The sequence below is a fragment of the Delphinus delphis genome, chromosome 2, assembly GCF_949987515.2.
Source record: "Delphinus delphis chromosome 2, mDelDel1.2, whole genome shotgun sequence".
NCBI classification, from domain to species: domain Eukaryota; kingdom Metazoa; phylum Chordata; class Mammalia; order Artiodactyla; family Delphinidae; genus Delphinus; species Delphinus delphis.
The window spans coordinates 41,628,316-41,648,013 of NC_082684.1; the positions used below are offsets into that span (position 1 = coordinate 41,628,316).

At 35.9% G+C, this 19,698-nt stretch overlaps 1 long non-coding RNA gene across 1 annotated transcript in view; it reads left to right on the top strand.

Annotated features, from left to right (window-relative positions):
* LOC132420231 (uncharacterized) overlaps positions 1-19,698 on the top strand; it is an 89,754-nt gene that overhangs the window by 10,789 nt on the left and 59,267 nt on the right. The window lies entirely within an intron of this gene.

The following is a 19,698-nucleotide window of genomic DNA, read 5'->3' on the forward strand; positions in this document are numbered from 1 at the left end:
GCCTCCTTTGTCATAGGTTAGTTGAACATAGGTGCATGGGTTTATCTCTGAGCTTTCTATCTTGTTCCATTGATCTATGTTTCTGTTTTTGTGCCAGTACCATATTGTCTTGATTACTGTACTTTGAAGTATAGTCTGAAGTCAGGGAGTCTGATTCCTCCAACTCTGTTTCTTTCCCTCAAGACTGCTTTGGCTATTCGGGGTTTTTTCTGTCTCCATACAAATTTTAAGACTTTTGTTCTAGTTCTGTAAAAAATGCCAGTGGTAATTTGATAGGGATTCCATTGAATCTGTAGATTGCTTTGGGTAGCATAGTCATTTTCACAATATTGTTTCTTCCAATCCAAGAACGTGGTATATCTCCCCATCTGTTGGTATCATCTTTAATTTCTTTCATCAGTGTCTTATAGTTTTCTGCCTACAGGTTTTTTTTTCTCCCAGGTAGGTTTATACCTAGGTATTTTATTCTTTTTGTTGCAGTGGTAAATGGGAGAGTTTCCTTAATTTCTCTTTCAGATTTTTCATCATTAGTGTTTTGGAATGCAAGAGATTTCTGTGCATTAATTTTGTATCCTGTGACTTTACCAAATTCATTGATTAGCTCTAGTAGTTTCCTGGTGGCATCTTTAGGATTCTTTATGTACAGTATCATATCATCTGCAAACAGTGACAGTTTTACGTCTTCTTTTCCAATTTGTATTCCTTTTATTTCTTTTTCTTCTCTGATTTTCCTTTTATTTCTTTTTCTTCTCTAGGACTTCCAAAATTATGTTGAATAATAGTGGTGAGAGTGGACATCCCTGTCTTATTCCTGATCTTAGAGGAAACGGTTTCAGTTTTTCACCATTGAGAATGATGTTGGCTGTGAGTTCGTTGTATATGGCCTTTATTATGTAGAGGTAGGTTCCCTCTATGCCCACTTTCTGGAGAGTTTTTATCATAAATGGGAGTTGAATTTTGTCAAAAGCGTTTTCTGCATCTATTGAGATGATCATATGGTTTTTCTTCTTCAATTTTTTAATATGGTGTATCACATTGATTGATTTACGTATATTGAAGAATCCTTGCATCCCTCGGATAAATGCCACTTGATCATGGTTTATGATCCTTTTAATGTGATGTTGGATTCTGTTTGCAAGTATTTTGTTGAGGATTTTTGCATCTATATTCATCAATGATATTGGTCTGTAATTTTCTTTCTTTGTAGTATCTTGCCTGGTTTTGGTATCAGGGTGATGGTGGCCTCATAGGATGAGTTTGGGAGTGTTCCTTCCTCCGCAATTTTTAGAAGAGTTTGAGAAGGATAGGTGTTAACTGTTCTGTAAATGTTTGATAGAATTCACCTGTGAAGCCATCTGGTCCTGGACTTTTGTTTGTTGGAAAATTTTTTTTTTTTTTTTTTTTTTTGCGTTACGCAGGCATCTCACTGTTGTGGCCTCTCCCGTTGCGGAGCAGCAGCTCCGGATGCACAGGCTCAGCGGCCATGGCTCACGGGCCTAGCCGCTCCACGGCATGTGGGATCTTCCCAGACCGGGGCATGAACCCGTGTCCCCTGCATCGGCAAGCGGACGCTCAACCACTGCGCCACCAGGGAAGCCCTGTTGGAAGATTTTTAATCACAGTTTCAATTTTATTACTTGTGATTGGTCTGTTCATATTTTCTATTTCTTCCTGGTTCAGTCTTGGAAGGTTATACCTTTCTAAGAATTTGTCCATTTTATTGGCATAGAGTTGCTTTTAGTAGTCTCTTAGTATGCTTTGTATTTCTGTGGTGTCTGTTGTAACTTCTCCTTTTTCATTTCTAATTTTATTGATTTGAGTCCTCTCCCTCTTTTTCTTGATGAGTCTGGCTAATGGTTTATCAATTTTGTTTATCTTCTCAAAGAACCAGCTCTAGTTTTATTGATCTTTGCTATTGTTTTCTTTGTTTCTATTTCATTTATTTCTGCTCTGATATTTATGATTTCTTTCCTTCTGCTAACTTCGGGGTTTTTTTGTTCTTCTTTCTCTAGTTCCTTTAGGTGTAAGGTTGGATTGTTTATTTGAGATTTTTCTTGTTTCTTGAGGTAGGCCTGTATAGCTATAAACTTCCCTCTTAGAACCTCTTTTGCTGCATCCCATAGGTTTTGGATCATCGTGTTTTCATTGTCATTTCTCTCTAGTTATTTTTTGAGTTCCTCTTTGATTTCTTCAGTGATCTCTTGGTTATTTAGTAACATATTGTTTAGTCTCCATGTGTTTGTGTTTTTTATGCTTTTTCCCTGTAATGCATTTCTAATCTCATAGCGATGTGGTCAGAAAAGATGCTTGATATGATTTCAATTTTCTTATATTTACTGAGGCTTGATTTGTGACCCAAGATGTGATCTATCCTGGAGAATGTTCCATGCGCACTTGAGAAGAAAGTGTAATCTGTTGTTTTTGGATGGAATGTCCTGTAAATATCAGTTAAATCTATCTGGTCTATTGTGTCACTTAAAGCTTCTCTTTCCTTATCTATTTTCATTTTGGATGATCTGTCCATTAGTGTAAGTGAGGTGTTTAATTCCCCCACTATTATTGTGTTACTGTCGATTTCCCCTTTTATAGTTGTTAGCAGTTGCCTTATGTATTGTGGTTCCCCTACGTTGGGTGCATATATATTTATAATTGTTATATCTTCTTCTTGGATTGATCCCCTGATCATTATGTAGTGTCCTTCCTTGTCTCTTGTAACATTCTTTATTTTACAGTCTATTTTATCTGATATGAGTATTGCTACTCCAGCTTTCTTTTGATTTCCATTTGCATGGAATATGTTTTTCCATCCCCTCACTTTCAGTCTGTTTGTGTCCCTAGGTCTGAAGTGGGTCTCTTGTAGACAGCATATAGATGGGTCTTGTTTTTGTATCCATTCAGCAAGCCTGTGTCTTTTGGTTGGAGCATTTAATCCATTCATGTTTAAGGTAATTATCGATATGTATGTTCCTATGACCATTTTCTTAATTCTTTTTGGTTTGTTTTTGTAGGTCCTTTTCTTCTCTTATGTTTCCCACTTAGAGAAGTTCCTTTAGCATATGTTGTAGAGTTGGTTTGGTGGTGCTGAATTCTCTTAGCTTTTTTTTTTTTTTTTTGGCAGTATGCGGGCCTCTCACTGTTGTGGCCTCTCCCGTTGCAGAGCACAGGCTCAGCGGCCATGGCTCACAGGCCCAGCCACCCCACGGCATGTGGGATCTTCCCAGACCGGGGCACGAACCCGTGTCCCCTGCATTGGCAGGCGGACTCTCAACCACTGCACCACCAGGGAAGCTCAATTCTCTTAGCATTTGCTTGTCTGTAAAGCTTTAGATTTCTCCATCGAATCTGAATGATATCCTTGCCAGGTAGAGTAATCTTGGTTGTAGTTTCTTCCCTTTCATCACTTTAAATATATCATGCCACTCCCTTCTGGCTTGTAGAGTTTCTGCTGAGAAATCAGCTAACATTATGGGAGTTCCCTTGTATGTTATTTGTCATTTTTCCTTTGCTGCTTTCAGTTATTTTTCTTTGTCTTTAATTTTTGCCCATTTGATTACTATGTGTCTCGGTGTGTTTCTCCTTGAGTTTATCCTATATGGGACTCTCTGCCTTCCTGGACTTGTGTGGCTGTTTCCTTTCCCATGTTAGGGAAGTTTTCCACTGTAATCTCTTCAAATACTTTCTCAGGTCCTTTCTCTCTCTCTTCTCCTTCTGGGACCCCTATAATGTGAATGTTGTTGCATTTAATGTTGTCCCAGAGGTCTCTTAGGCTGTCTTCATTTATTTTCATTCTTTTTTCTTTATTCTGTTCTGCTGCTGTGAATTCCACCATTGTGTCTTCCAGGTCACATATCGGTTCTTCTGCATCAGTTATCCTGCTATTGATTCCTTCTAGTGTAGTTTTCATTTCAGTTATTGTATTGTTCATCTCTGTTTGTTTGTTCTTTAATTCTTCTAGGTCTTTGTTAAACATTTCTTACATCTTCTCGATCTTTGCCTCCATTCTTTTTCCGAGGTCCTGGATCATCTTCACTATCATTATTCTGAATTCTTTTTCTGGAAGGTTGTCTATCTCCACTTCATTTAGTTATTTTTCTGGGATTTTATCTTGTTCCTTCATCTCATACATTGCTCTCTGCCTTTTCATCTTGTCTATCTTTCTGTGAATGTGGTTTTTGTTCCACAGGCTGCAGGATTGTAGTTCTTGCTTCTGCTGTTTGCTCTCTGGTGGATGAGGCTATCTAAGAGGCTTGTGCAAGTTTCCTGATGGGAGGGACCAGTGGTGGGTAGAGCTGGCTGTTGCTCTGGTGGGCAGAGCTCAGTAAAACTGTAATCCGCTTGACTGCTGATGGGTGGGGCTGGGTTCCCTCCCTGTTGGACGTTTGGCCTGAGGCACCCCAACACTGGAGCCTACCTGGGCTCTTTTGTGGGGCTAATGGCAGACTCTGGGAGGGCTCACGCCAAGGAGTACTTCCCAGAACTTCTGCTGCCAGTGTCCTTGTCTCCTCGGTGAGCCACAGCCACCCCCTGCCTCTGCAGGAGACCCTCCAATACTAGCAGGTAGGTCTGGTTCAGTCTCCCCTGGGGTCACTGCTCCTTCCCCTGGGTCCCGATGCACACTCTAGTTTGTGTGTGCCCTCCAAGAGTGGAGTCTCTGTATCCCCCAGTCCTGTCGAAGTCCTGCAATGAAATCCTGCTAGACTTCAAATTCTGATTCTCTGGGAATTCCTCCTCCCATTGCCAGACCTCCAGGTTGGGAAGCCTGACATGGGGCTCAGAACCTTCACTCCAGTGGGTGGACTTCTGTGGTATGTGTTCTCCAGTCTGTGAGTCACTCACCCACCAGTTATGGGATTTGATTTTACTGTGATTGCTCCCCTCCTACCGTCTCATTGTGGCTTCTCCTTTGTCTTTGGATGTGGGGTATCTCTTCTTTGGCGAGTTCCAGTGTCTTCCTGTCGATGATTTTCTAGCAGCTAGTTGTGATTCTGGTGTTCTCTCAAGAGAGAGTGAGAGCACGTCCTTCTACTCCACCATCTTGGTTCCTCTCCCTTCACTTTTACTACAATGTTATTTAAGCTTTATACCACATCAAACAGGCCAGATTCTTATCTTTTTAAAAAGTTAATCTTATGAAACATTCAATTACTTATTTTCTACTAGGAAATTCTTACATCAAACATGAATTTCCTGTAGTATAGCTTAAATCTGTGCCTTTTACTTCTGCTTTTGACTTTTTCAAGCAATTGTTAACTTCACACCTTTTGTTTTCCCAAGCCATAGTTCCTCTGATGCTCAGAGAAGATGCATTTTCATTAGTTTTAAAACTATTTTATGAACTTGTTTTTTTAGTGCTTCATATTTTATGAACTGATGGCCAAATATCCTTCCTACCCCCACTGTAAGAAGTGAGGGAACTGTATTTTTTCAAATTACTCTTTAATTGTAGGACTCAAAATAGAGACAATATTATCTCCTAGATCTTATGTATTATACTAAGTCAGAACACTTTTGGTTGCAAATGACAGTAATTGAACCCCCAGAAGGATTTATTGGCTCATGTAATTGAGAAGTCCAAGTGTAGATCTTAAGGAAAGACTGCATCCAGAGATTCAAATACCACTGTCAGGACTGTCTCCATCTCTTGGTTTGCATTATTTTATCTTTCAAATAGATTCTCTCCTAGTGGCAGGCAAATACCTCCAGAGGCTTCAGACTCACATCCTCCTGGTTAAGCAGTTACAGTAGAGGAAATAAAGAACCCTCTCCCAGTGTCCGTATCTCAATTTCAGGTCCTGTGTGCCTACCCGTATGATCAGCAGCCCCAACAGTACTCATATGTTCAAGGAGGAGTTTCCCAAAGGAATCTGAAGAGAGGGTGGGTGGGAATTATCTGGGCTGACAAAAAGAGCAACTCTCATAGTCTACTATACCCACTTTATAGATGTGAAGCAACTTAAAACATTTTTTAGATAAACATCAATGTTCCTGTTCAACTCCATTAAAATATTTCAAATTATTTAATGTATTGCATATTTGTCTCTTTTTGGGTGCTCACTGTTTGAATCCCATTCATTTGCCACTGTGGGAGCCAGTGTGGGAGCCACTGTGGGAGCCACTGTGGGAGCCTTAGTGGAAAGGCAGGCCACATCTCCTACCATGGAAGTTCAAAAATACAGACGTTTTTTAAAAACTCTCATAAAGTTTTGGGAAGCAACCTACGTTTGGCCATCTTCCTGGAGCTTTCAATGTAAAACACGAGAAGTAAAGAAGCAGGAATAGTTAGAATTCATTCTCATGGCAGCAGGACCATTCAGGGCCCAGCAGCACCCATGTAGCAGCAAGGTATTGGCACCCTAATTGAGTTGATCCATGTCATAAGCAGTGTTATGCTGTGTTCTGATCACCCATCTTCCCTTGGTAATTACTCATTCTATGACCCTGGTTTTCCAGTTTTCCTGGTGATTGTATAAGCTATTCAATATCCTATGAATTCCTTTTCTATTTACATTAACCAGAGTAATTTTCTTTTCCTTGCAACTAAAGCCAATGACTAGTACAATCTGCCAAATTTTATCCAAATAATTTTGAAGTATAATTATTTTCTCTAAGGTTCTAATCATTTAGAACCTTAGAGAATTTAAGTATGATTTCTTTTTTCATCTTTATTTAATAGCCCCAAATTCTAGTTTATTCTTCTGTGCCGCCCCTTATACTGATACTAAAGGACTTTGCAGTGACCTTCTAATATAACTCATTCAGAACCAGTTGCTGCCTTCATTTTACATCTTCCATTTTATACTCTTTCTTAAGATCTACATTTCTTATTTGCTGTCTTCCTCACTTATCACTGAGTTGTATTTGTCTGCTAAAATTTTAATATAAAAGTCCTTCACATCTCTTTTCTGATAATGTTCCTGTATCAGTTAGGAATGGGTTGAGCTTCATGTAACAGAGAAATCATAGCAACAGTGGTTTAACAACATATAATTTATTTCTCTGCCATATAGAGTAAGTCTGGATTTAGGTGTTCCAGGATCAGTATGGCAGTTCTGTGGGCTGGTGGGTCCATCCATTTTATTATGCCATCATCCTTAGGGTCTTTTCCCTCCTGATCCAACTAGAACTCCTCCGTCATATTCTACACCACAGGACGAAGGAAAGGGACATTGTTTTCCTTTTCGTTTTTAAGGAGACTTCCAGAAAGTTCCCATACAGCACTAGCCCATGTATGTCATTGGCCAAAATAAATGGCCACACTTAGCTTCAAGGGAAGCACTGTACCTAGCTAATAATCAGAGTTCTTTTACTAAAGGAAAATGATGAACAGATGCTGGGAGGTAACTAGTTGTCTCCTCCACAATTCCACTTCTTTTAGCTATGTCACTAAGTAACTTCTCATCTTTCTAGCTAAGACATAGTTTGCTTTTTGTTCTGGGACGACTTTGTACATTTTTAGTTCAATTAATTAGTAAAAAACTTGGAACAAAAAGCCAAAATAATGCTTCTTTTGTAATAAAAAAAGTTTTTTGGACATTATAACGTTTTTATTATATAATTATACTTATTCCAGTTGCCTGAATAGAGTGCTTAAATTTCTGTACCAAAAATTCCTATTAGTTCGATTTTTTTCAAACTATGATGGCTTCATTATGAGTTAAGTTCTCATAAAAGGAAGGCATGTTTTAAAATAAACTACATTACTTGTTGATTCTGATATGAAAATAAAATACAGAAGATCCCTAAGACCTTCCTGGATCCCCAGTTTCATGAAGAATGTATGAAATACAGTGGTAATAGAGCTTACTGATAGTTTTGCTCCTACACATAAGCATCAGTAAAATGACAATTTGAGTCAGGAACATTGTCCAAAATTTACATTTCAAATTCCTAATTCTTTTTTTAAAGAAATAATTTTGAACATATAGTAAAGCTGAAAAAATAGTGCACTTCCCTTCACCCAGCTTCCCCTAATGTTAGCATTTTACATAACATTTTATGTAACAGAACGATGATTGAAACCAAGCAGTCAACAATAATAAATACTCTTAACTAATCTGCAGACTTTATCAGCTTTCACTAGCTTTCCCCACTAATGTCCTTTTTCTTGTCCAAGACCCAATCCAGAACCCACATATTACACTTAGTTATGTCTCCTTAGTTTCCTCCAATCTGTGACTGTTCTCCAGTTTTCATCATTCAATACTCTTGACCTTTTTGAAGAGTTATTGACCACTTATATGTAGAATGTCCATTAGTTTGGGTTTTTCTGACATTTTCTCACGATCAGGTTGTGTATTTTTGGCAAGAATATCACAGAAATGCTGTTGTACCCTTAGTGCATCATATCAGGATATTGACATTGGTGATGGTTATGATGATGATATTATTATGAATTATTATTCTGATCATTAGTGATGTTAACTTTGATCACTTAAAGTGGTGTTTACCAGGTTTTTCCACTATAAAGGTACTATTTTTCTATTTGTAATTAAAAAGTATCATGTGGAGAAATTCTTAGAAATTCTTCTGCTCAAATATCTTCTTTATACTACCATCTACTAATTTAGGAATCCATAGATGATTTTTACCTGCAATAATTATTACTGTGGTGTTTGCATAGTCATCAGTATTCTTTACTCATTTCAGTGTGTTTTTTTTTTTTCCCACACCACCAAGCAATTCTCTCAGGAGACACTGACTAGGTGTACTATCAATACAAATTTAACTCAATTCTGACACTCTCTATCTGGAGATAGTATCAGATCCCACAGGGTAAGGACTCAGTCTCACAAGACTGGCCCCACTTTAGACACCAGTTGCAAGTTCAGGTTGTTACCTGTGCTTCTGACAACCTCTTATCAGGGTTCCCACAACCCTCTTATCAGGATTAATTTGCTAGAGTGGCTCACAGAACTCAGAGAAACATTTATGTTTACCAGTTTATTATGAAAGATATTATAAAGGATACAGATGAAGAGGTACATGGAGTGGGGTCCAGAAGGGTCCTAAGCACAGGAGCTTCTGTCCCCGTAGAACTAGGTGGCATCACCCTCCCACCACATGGATGTGTTTACTAACCTGTAAGCTCATCAAACTCTCATTGTTCAAGAGTTCTTGTAGATCTTTAATCTCCAGCCCCCAACCACCTTCCTCTTCCCAGAGGTTGGGGGTGGGGTTGAAAGTTCCAACTCTAATTACATGGTCTTTCTGGTGACCCTCTCCTAGGTTACCACCCTAAGTTATCCCATTAGCATAAACTATCTAGGACCCCAGTCTTAAGTAATCTCATTAGTATATACTCAGATGTGCTCTAAAGGGGCTCCTATGAATGACAAAGGAACTCCTACCACTCAGGAAATTCCAAGGATTTTAGGAGGTTTATGCCAGGAACCAGAGAGAAAGACCAAATATATTTCTTATTAAACCACACAGTCTATTGAATGCAGGAGAAAATTACTCTGATTAGGAACAAAGATCTGTAAATGTGAACCTGATTGGAAATTCTCATCAGTAGGCTGAAGAAATGACTGAAAGATACAGGAAAAAATGTGTGCAAATGTTAAATTGTGGTGTTTTCTACTTCAGCTGAGAAAAACAGATAGATGATTCAGTTATCTCTATTTGTGGGGTCAGTATGATTCTTGATGGGATCCAGGAACTTCTGTGTTGACTCTTGGTTCTAATCTCACCTTTGTCTTTGTGCAGAATAAAACTTCTTGGCCTGTAGCTATATAAGAAACAAGGAATTAGAACTCCCTAGATCTTCAGCCAGCCTATACATATATATTTATGTATGGCGTATATATATATATACATAAATATATATGTATATATGTATATATATGGCATGTCTTCTTTATCAATTCATTTTTTGATGAGCACTTAGGTTGCTTCCACATATTAGCTATTATAAATAATGCTGCTATGAACTTTGGGGTGCATATATCTTTTCAAATTAGTATTTTCATTTTCTTAGGATATATACCTAGCAGTGGAATTGCTGGATCATATGGTGATTCTACTTTTAGTTTTTTGAGGAACCTCCATACTGTTTTCCATAGTGGCTACACCAATTTGCAATCCCACCAACAGTGTACTAGGATTCCATTTTCTCCATGTCCTCACCAACATTTTTTATTTGTAGACTTTTTGATAGCCATTTTGACAGGTGTGAGGTGATATCTTATTGTGGTTTTGATTTGCATTTCTCTGATGATTAGCAATGTTGAGCATTTTTACATGTGTCTTTTGGCCATCTGTATGTCTTCTTTGGAAAAATGTCTATCCAGGTCTTCGGCCCATTTTTAAATTATGTTCATTTTTTTTATAATGAGTTTTATGAGCTGTTTGTATATTTTGGATATTAACCCCTTATCAGTCATATCACTTGCAAATACTTCCTCTTTCCATAGGTTGTCTTTTTGTTTTGTTGATTGTTTCCTTTGCTGTGCAAGAGCTTTTAATTAGGTCCCATTTATTTTTACTTTTCTTTTGCCTTAGGAAACAGATTCAAAAAAATATTGCTATGATTTATGTTAGAGTGTTCCACCTATGTTCTCTTCTAGGAGTTTTATGGTTTCAGGTCTTTCATTTAGGTCTATAATCTATTTTGATTTTTTTTGTTATTTTTTATATGATATGAGGAAATGTCCTAATCTCATTGTTTTACATGTAGATGTCCAGTTTTCCCAGCACCACTTATTGAAGAGATGGTCTTTTCTCCATTGTGTATTCTTACCTCCATTGTATAGTTGTTGTAGATTAATTGACCATAAGTGTGTGAGTTTATTTCTGGGCTCTCTATTCTGTTCCATTGATCTGTGTGTCTGTTTTTATGCCAGTACTGTACTGTTTTACTTTTTTTTTTTAGTGATCTCTGGACCTCATTTTCTTTCTTTTTTTTTAATTAATTAATTAATTAATTTTTGGCTGTGTTGGGTCTTCGTTGCTGTGTATGGGCTTTCTCTAGTTGCAGCGAGCGAGGGCTATTCCTCACTGCAGTGTGCAGGCTTCTCATTGCGGTGGCTTCTCTTTGTTGCAGAGCACGGGCTCTAGGCGTGCGGGCTTCAGTAGTGGTGGCACGCAGGCTCAGTCATTGTGGCTCACAGGCTCTAGAGTGCAGGCTCAATAGTTGTGGTGCACGGGCTTAGTTTCTCTGCGGCATGTGGGATCTTCCTGAACCAGGGCTCGAACCTGTGTCCCCTGCCTTGGCAGGTGGATTCTCAACCACAGCACCACCAGGGAAGTTCCTACCATGCTGTTTTGATTACTGTAGCTTTGTAGTATAGTCTGATCATTTGAGGATTTGATAAGAGACTACGTAGCTCATTTTTTTTACATCTTTTATAAATGTGAAAGGATAATAAAAGTATGATGTCATGAAATAGAAATGATCCAGTATGTAGTAGGACAACTTTTTGATTTATATCATTCTTTTTGTTAGTTGTGTGTCCTCTATTCTCTGCTATAATATTATTCATGTGCTTACTTCTTTAATACATAGGCCATTCAGCTACAGTAAGCTCAATCATATATCCAAATGTATAAATGGATTTATATCAGAAGAATAGCATTAATTTTTAAAAACTTATAAGCCCATAAGTTTCAAATATTTTACATAATCTTATTCCTTCATTTAAACTAGTGAGTAGATTGATTTTATTATTTTTTAAAAATCAATTTTGTTCTTTCCCCCACAAACATCATGAAAAGACTCATAAACATAATGAATAAAATTACAAAATTCAGTGGAAATAAAACAGTATGTAAATGTCAATAATTGATCTCAAGACAAAATAACTTAAACAGTTATGATCCAGTAAGGGAATTCAAGCTTCTTTATAACCAAATATGAATAACATTACTCTGGTTACCAATATTCTGCTTTGTTTTCATTTGCTTTTCCCCATCTAGTCTCACAATTGTATTCTTTATTGATTTTTGAATATAATTGAAAATAATTGATCAAAAACTATGCAAGATTGAATAGTAGAAACAAATAACTCACTTTTTAAAGTTGTTTTTGAGTTTCAAGAGAAAAGTGTTTCCTAACCCAAAACTAATTTCTTTCATGTTTGTTTCTTCCATGGAAATAATACTCTTTAAAAGTAAGTTTCGGGGGGCTTCCCTGGTGGCGCAGTGGTTGAGAGTCCATCTGCCGATGCAGGGGACATGGATTTGTGCCCCGGTCCAGGAGGATCCCGCATGCCGCAGAGCGGCTGGGCCCATGAGCCATGGCTGCTGAGCCTGCGTGTCCGCAGCCTGTGTTCCGCAACGGGAGAGGCCACACAGTGAGAGGCCCACGTACCACAAAAAAGAAAAAAAAAAAAGTAAGTTTGGGGCTTCCCTGGTGGCGCAGTGGTTGAGAATCCACCTGCCAATGCAGGGGACACGGGTTCGATCCCCAGTCTGGGAAGATCCCATATGCTGCGGAGCAGCTAAGCCTGTGCACCACAACTACTGAACCTGCACTCTAGAGCCCATGAGCCACAACTACTGAAGCCAATGCGCCTAGAGCCTATGCTCCGCAACAAGAGAAGCCACCGCAGTGAGAAGCCCACGCACCGTGACAAAGAGTAGCCCCCGCTCACTGCAACTAGAGAAAGCCCGCGCACAGCAACGAAGACCCAACACAGCCAAAAATAAATAAATAAGTAAATTTATTTAAAAAAAAAAAAGTTTGGCTTTTATTATCTTTAATAGCTGTTCATGATGATTTCTCTTCTAAATATTGAAGTGACTGAAATACTCATGTGGTAAATACATACATTTCTACTCTTATCTTCTGACAATGTATTGGAAAAAAGTCTGGAAATAGCAGTATATTAAAACAGTTCTATGGTAATAGGAAATCTTCACTCTTTCTGAAGTCTGTTGTAGCTGTTGTTTAAATTCTTGATAATGTCAATATTAGTTAAAAGTAAGTCTTAAAAAGAATAGGTATTTAAAACTTTCAGTAACGAAGTATTAAAGGATGACATTATATGGCTGACGTTTTCATATTCTTTTTGAGAGTTAACAATGGCCCAACTTGTTAACATTGACAGATATTTGGGCTTTAGTTTTATTTAGTTTCTATCTACAGAGGTTTTAGATCTATTTCCATAAATATAATTAATACCTTCATTCAAAACTTAATAATATAGTAATGCTTAAGTTTACTATACATGAAAAATATTAGAACTTTCACCTAACTTGAAAAATTATTTAAGCATCTTAGTCATTGAAGGAACACACACAAAATGCAAGCCAGAAGACAAAAGCAAAAATCACGAATCTTGGTCTTAAGCAACTTCCAAGGTTAAATTGTCAATTCCAGTCACATTCTACACAGTTTTCTTAGCTACATTTTTTTAAAATTGTAAATCATGCACAACTATCACCTGAGACACTATAAATCATTGAAAATAAAATTTTATTTCATTTATTCTGCTTACTAAAACAGGAAAGTATGTCAATACATTTAATAAAAGTTTTCCCAAAATGTAGAAAACAAATGTTCTGATTGACTTCCAGCTAATTAAAAAACTTAAGTCATCTGATTATTCGAAAGTATACTATTCTGTGAGTTGCATGTGTTATCTAGATGAGCTTTCTTTTTCAAGTTTTTGTAATAGTACACTTGCACCTTTGCCATTAACTCTAAATTAGCCTTTTTTTGTTTTTGATTTTGGAGGATAGGAAGTTTGATATAGTGTACTGATTGCTATAGACCATAATATTAAATTATTACAATTATATGAGAGCTATATGTTGTATTTTTACTTGTATGTATCTGTGTATGTTTATGTGGTGTTAGGACCACCCCAAAATATGCCTCAATGGCATATTGATTATTTTGAGTTAAAGTTACTTAAAACACGACTGATGCAAGAGGGACATATTGACCCCTCCTCTCTGTCTCTCTGAAGGTAGGAAATAAACCTCCCATGTGAAATGTGCCCTCGCTGTACCTAGAGGCAAAAAGACATAGGGAATTCAGGGCCTAGAAGCTTGTATTAACAAACCTTGTTACTTCTTTACTAATTTACTACCCAAGCCTAAACTTTGCATAAATTCCTTACTAATTAAGAACCCAAACCTGAGTTTATTTATCCTGTCAAATCCTCACAAATTTATTTTTCTTCATGTAAAAAGATACAAAAGCTGCCTGCTTTTGGTCAGTCTCTGAGCATCATTTTATGATCTTCTGTGTGCACAAAATTCAGCTGGTTTTTCTACTGTTATCTGTCGTGTGTAAATTTTATTATTATTCCAGCTATAAGAACTCAGGGGTAGAGGGGGAAATTTCGCCCCCTGTCCCCAACTGTTAGTTGCATGTATTCATTAAATTCACGGATGTACACTATGTTGTTGCTTAAAAACTCCAATGGTGGCAATTTAAAGACTGTTTTGTTGCTAATAATGGCTTAATACCTAAAACTGAACAGAGTTGGTCACAAGGTAAATTAACCAGGGAAATATGCCAATTTGGACTTCATTTCCATCCTATTGAATGACTGCATTCACTCTCTTTAGATTTAAAGCTCTTCATTCTACTGTTCCTCAACACTCTTTATAGAATTCCATCTTGCTTTTCACCTATATTTTAACAGTTTAACATAGATGGCTGGATCAAGTCCATTGTTCCAATTGTATGTAGCTTAAAAAGCTCTGCAGTATTTTACTCTTTCCATTGTATCTGGCTTCTCTGAGTGCTCTGCTCACTACATTTTACTCCTGTTCTCTGTTTTCTAAACCCATTTATGCCTATTCTTTCTGAAGACACTTGTTCATCTGAGTGCTCAAATTGACTTCTCATTCTACTTTCTTAACTAAAAATGCACCATTAAGGTTGATTGAAATCATTTAAAGAACTGCATAAAAAAATGAAAGGCTATAAGAAAGTAGGCTACCAGTGTTTGTAAATACCTGTTTTCAGCTAAATTGGTAGGATGAAATAAGAAATAATTGGAAACTTAAAAATGTTATTGATATATTTTTTACAGATTAGTCTTTTTTGGTTGTTCTTTGAGAAACATACTTGTAAAACATTTGGGGGCAGGGAGGGAAGGGAAGGTGTTATGCTGTAAATAAAGATGAAACAAACAGTCAAAGAGTAGAGCCAAACTACTAAAATTATTTAAAACATTTTAATGTTTTACAGTAAGCAATATGTAAAACATGCAGGTCCATGATTAAAATCTACAGCTTTTAAACCACATGGTCTTAATTTTTTTCTGTTTAAAATACAGATATTGTTGTTTAAAAATAAATGTAATCATAATGGTTTACAAAACTATAAACTGTAAATGATTTATTTAATATCATCACTAACCTTTTGTTCTATTTGTAATGTTTAAAAATGGAACTCTGTTGGTATGAAATACTTTTAAGCATTTGGAAGTTCATTAGAATTATAAAATTAAAAACTAGAAGAAAATGTAGAATACTATTTGTGAAAAATACTTCACATCCATTTTCATTTTATTGTTTGATCAAAATGAAATGAATTTTTAAAAGGTACCAAAATATGTTATCCCAATGGATTTTTATTCAGAGCATATGGAAATAGATACTCTTATTTTTAATGATACAATATAAGGAAAAATATTCTAATTTTAAAATTAGCATTTCAGAATCACCAATATTTTATATGGAAAATGATGTTGACGAATTTGCTTTCTGATTTACCTAAAAGAGCATATAGTTAAGGTAAGGCCTAATAGATTACACATGAATGATAAATAATTTGATTTAAGGTAATTAACACTTTCAAAGCTCCTTCTAAGTTCCTTTGAATGTATTATTCTATTCTTAGGTCACAGAATTTCATGTTTTTGCTATAAAATCATTTATCTATATTTTACTTTAATTATAAGGAAAAATCATCACCAAAACTAAATTTGAGATAAAAAAACACATAAATTGGGCCTGAGAAATGTCTTTTCTGTAGATTACAAAGCGATTTTATTCATAAATTGAAGAAAAAGAGTAATAATATAATTCATATTTTTATGAGATATAGACTTGTAGAAATAAAATATTAGTGATAAAATAACTGTGTACTTTTTGCTGACCTAGTTCTGAAAGGCAACTGCAAACTAAAATTTCAATTTGGTACAGGTTTTTCTTTAAAAATACTTCAATAATGTGGATGTATGTAGAGGGTATTTTGCTAAGTGAAGTAAGTCAGACAAAGACAAATACCATATAATCTCACTTACATGTGGAATCTAAAAAACAAAACAAACAAAACAAAAAACAGATTCATAGATACAAAGAATGGGTGTTTGCTAGAGGGGAGGCAGAGAGGCGTGGAGGGTGAAACAGGTGAAGCAGATTAAGAGGTACAAACCTCTAGTTATAAAATAAATAAGCCAAGGGATGTAATATACAGCATAAGGAATATGGTCAATAATATTGTTAATAACTTTGTATGGGGACAGATGGTTACAAGACTTAGAGTGGCGATCATGTCAAATCACCATGTAGTACATCTAAAACTAACAATATTGTACATCATCTATATTTCAATTTAAAAAAAGAAAGAAAAAAAATTCAGTAATAGAGGAAAGTACAGAGAGATGAACAAGAGAAGTAGTTAAGCACTTGGAGTTGTCCAAAAGTTCTAAGTTTTATAGCAGAGGAATTTAAAAAAAACAGCCAGTTTCTATACCAAAACAAACTGATAATAGATTCATTGAATAACCAACAGAACTCAAGACGTAAGTGCTTTCTTCTACTCTTATAGAAATATAAATAATTTACTTCTTTTTATGTAACATTTAATTGAAGCTAAGCGCCTATAGCATGACTAACAGTAAGATCTAATGTTTTAAAACATTAAACACTTCTCATAATATAGGATAGCTTATGAATAAATAATGAAATGACACGTTACTTAAACATAAGGACTATTTTAAAACTAGTCATGAGTGCCTGCAAACACACACGCACAGATCCACACTAAATATTCTGTGCAAAAATATGTTCACAACCATAGTTAATTTTGTGTCAGTAGTAGAGAAATCAAGTAAATAATAAAGTTTTAATAAACAGTTATAGTCAATCTTCATAAATAGAAATCAGAAGATCACTTTGACATCATCTATATGCAGTTCAGCAAGGTAGGCTCCTTGTCTATAGTTAAAGTGCCCTAAATTTTAGCTTTCCAGGTTGTTTGTGGAATTCTCCTTTAATTTAAAACAAGTCATACAATTATGCATATGACTGCATGCAAAATAAATTTATCATGACATTTGCTGGGGGGCAAAGAACTAATTTTACTGCAGAAATTATACATTTTCCGTAAGTTAAATACACTGAAAGAGAATGAATAGTTTACAATTTTTACACACATTAGGGCTCGACAACAGCTGATTAAACAGCACATTAGGAATAATTAACTGTCAGTTCATTTGTAGTCATCAAAACAATGAATTTAGAGTTGAAAAAATCTAGGATTTGGTGTGATATCTTTTCCTTTTAAGGCCAGTTTTTTGTTTTTTTTTTTTTGTGGTACGCGTACCTCTCACTGTTGTGGTCTCACCCACTGAGGAGCACAGGCTCCGGACGCGCAGGCTCAGCGGCCATGGCTCACAGACCCAGCCGCTCTGCGGCATGTGGGATCTTCCCGGACCGGGGCACAAACCCGCGTCCCCTGCATCAGCAGGCGGCCTCTCAACCACTGCGCCACCAGGGAAGCCCAAGGCCAGGTTTTTAAATCTATAAATTGAGACAGTACATGTCACATCTATTTCATAAGTTTGTTATTAGGATAAACCATGTAAAATATGGACTAGTGGTTTATAGTAATAAGCACTACCTGCTTGTTTTGTTACAATCGGTTGTGAAATGTATTATGAATAATTTAAAATTTCACAGTTGGTGAATGATCTACTTAAAAAAATTTTTAGAGCAGATCTAAAGCAGACCCGTAAAAACATCTCTCATATTCAATTACATTTTCATTTGTTTTGTTGAATAGGAAGGGGATGAAGTTATAGCAACTGCTTTAAGAACTGCAGATAACCAACAGCTTAACCTGTCCAGGAGAGTATGTATCATCATCTGCTTTCATGGCAGAAAAACTTCAGAACTACTGTGCCAAATTATCTTAGTAATTATCCCCCTCATTGCTTTTATATGGAAGTATTGATTGTATATTTATATTTAAAATGTTCTTAAGGTTGGGTCAATGTCTGTTTCTGTACAGCACCTAGCAATGCCTGTATACGTTTATTATTTATTTATTTATTATTATTATTATTTTTTTTTTTTGTGGTACGCGGGCCTCCCACTGTTGTGGCCTCTCCCGTTGCGGAGCACAGGCTCCGGACGCGCAGGCTCAGCGGCCATGGCTCACGGGACCAGCCGCTCCGCGGCATGTGGGATCTTCCCGGACCGGAGCACGAACCCGTGTCCCCTGCATCGGCAGGCGGACTCTCAACCACTGCGCCACCAGGGAAGCTATATACGTTTATTATTCTTCTTAGTGTTTGTTACTATTAAATTATCACAAATTTACTTTCTAGAACAAATTCGAATTAAAATTTTATAATAAAATATCTCAAAATTGAACAATGTGTTCAAAAAAATCAAGTGATATCAAATATATTAGAAATGCATAGAAGAAAATGGAATAGAAGAAAATACATAGAAGAAATGGCTACACGAAAAAAATGTCAAATGTTAAGTGGATGCTGAATAATAAGTTATGTTTTTCCTGCTTTATACTTTTCTGCTCTTGTAAATTTTTCTCCAGTGAAAACCTGTTACTTTATTTTTCCCATCCAGTTTATTATTTACAAAGACACCTTTTACTATAAAAGTAGCATATATTGAGCATTTCATTTATACATAATCATAAGAGAAAGAAAAAGCAAATGATGTCAAGTTAGTAACAAATAGTGAAGAGCAGGTGCTTATCACAACACTGTAATGAAAACAGTTGTCAGAACTAAAGGGCAACAAAGACATCTTCTGGACATCTTAAGAACTGCATGGTTCCTTTTTAAACAAAGGATCTTATTTCTACCTTAGAGTAATAGGTGTTTAAAAACCACACATTAAGAAGGGTAAAATCAATCTGTATTAGGTTTGAAATTTTAAATATTACATCATTAAATTACAAACATACAGTATTTAAAGAAGACACAAAATTGTTGCATACATATTGGCATTAGTTTCCAAAATATCCTTAAAACTATTTCCAGATAGATTATAAAATACAAATATTTTAGTAAAAATAATTTATTTTCATGTAAGGAACACATAAAATAATATGAAAATTACATGTAGCATTGAACCACTACTTGAAAAATTTAAACAATACTTCATGAATCTTGGAGCCCATTGATATAAAAATATGATTGGCAATTTAATCATTAATTTAAAGAACTGTGTTTAATAAATAAATTCAAAACCACACTTGATTTATGATTTTTCCTAGTACTATACAATGTAATTGTCAATATTTTAGAAAATTTATTTCCAGTAAAATATAATTGAGTCCAAATTTTAAATGTGTCCACTTATTTTGAACATGTGTTTATTTAGCCTAAAACTTGTTTGTAAAATTATATCACTATGGGCACATTCAATGAATTGTGTATATGAAATACTATTCTTTTATTCTTAGAGCATGAATGGCTGGTTGCACTCATAGCTACCTTCAGGAAGTACTATTGATGCCTATGAGTTCCATCTCTAAACAAT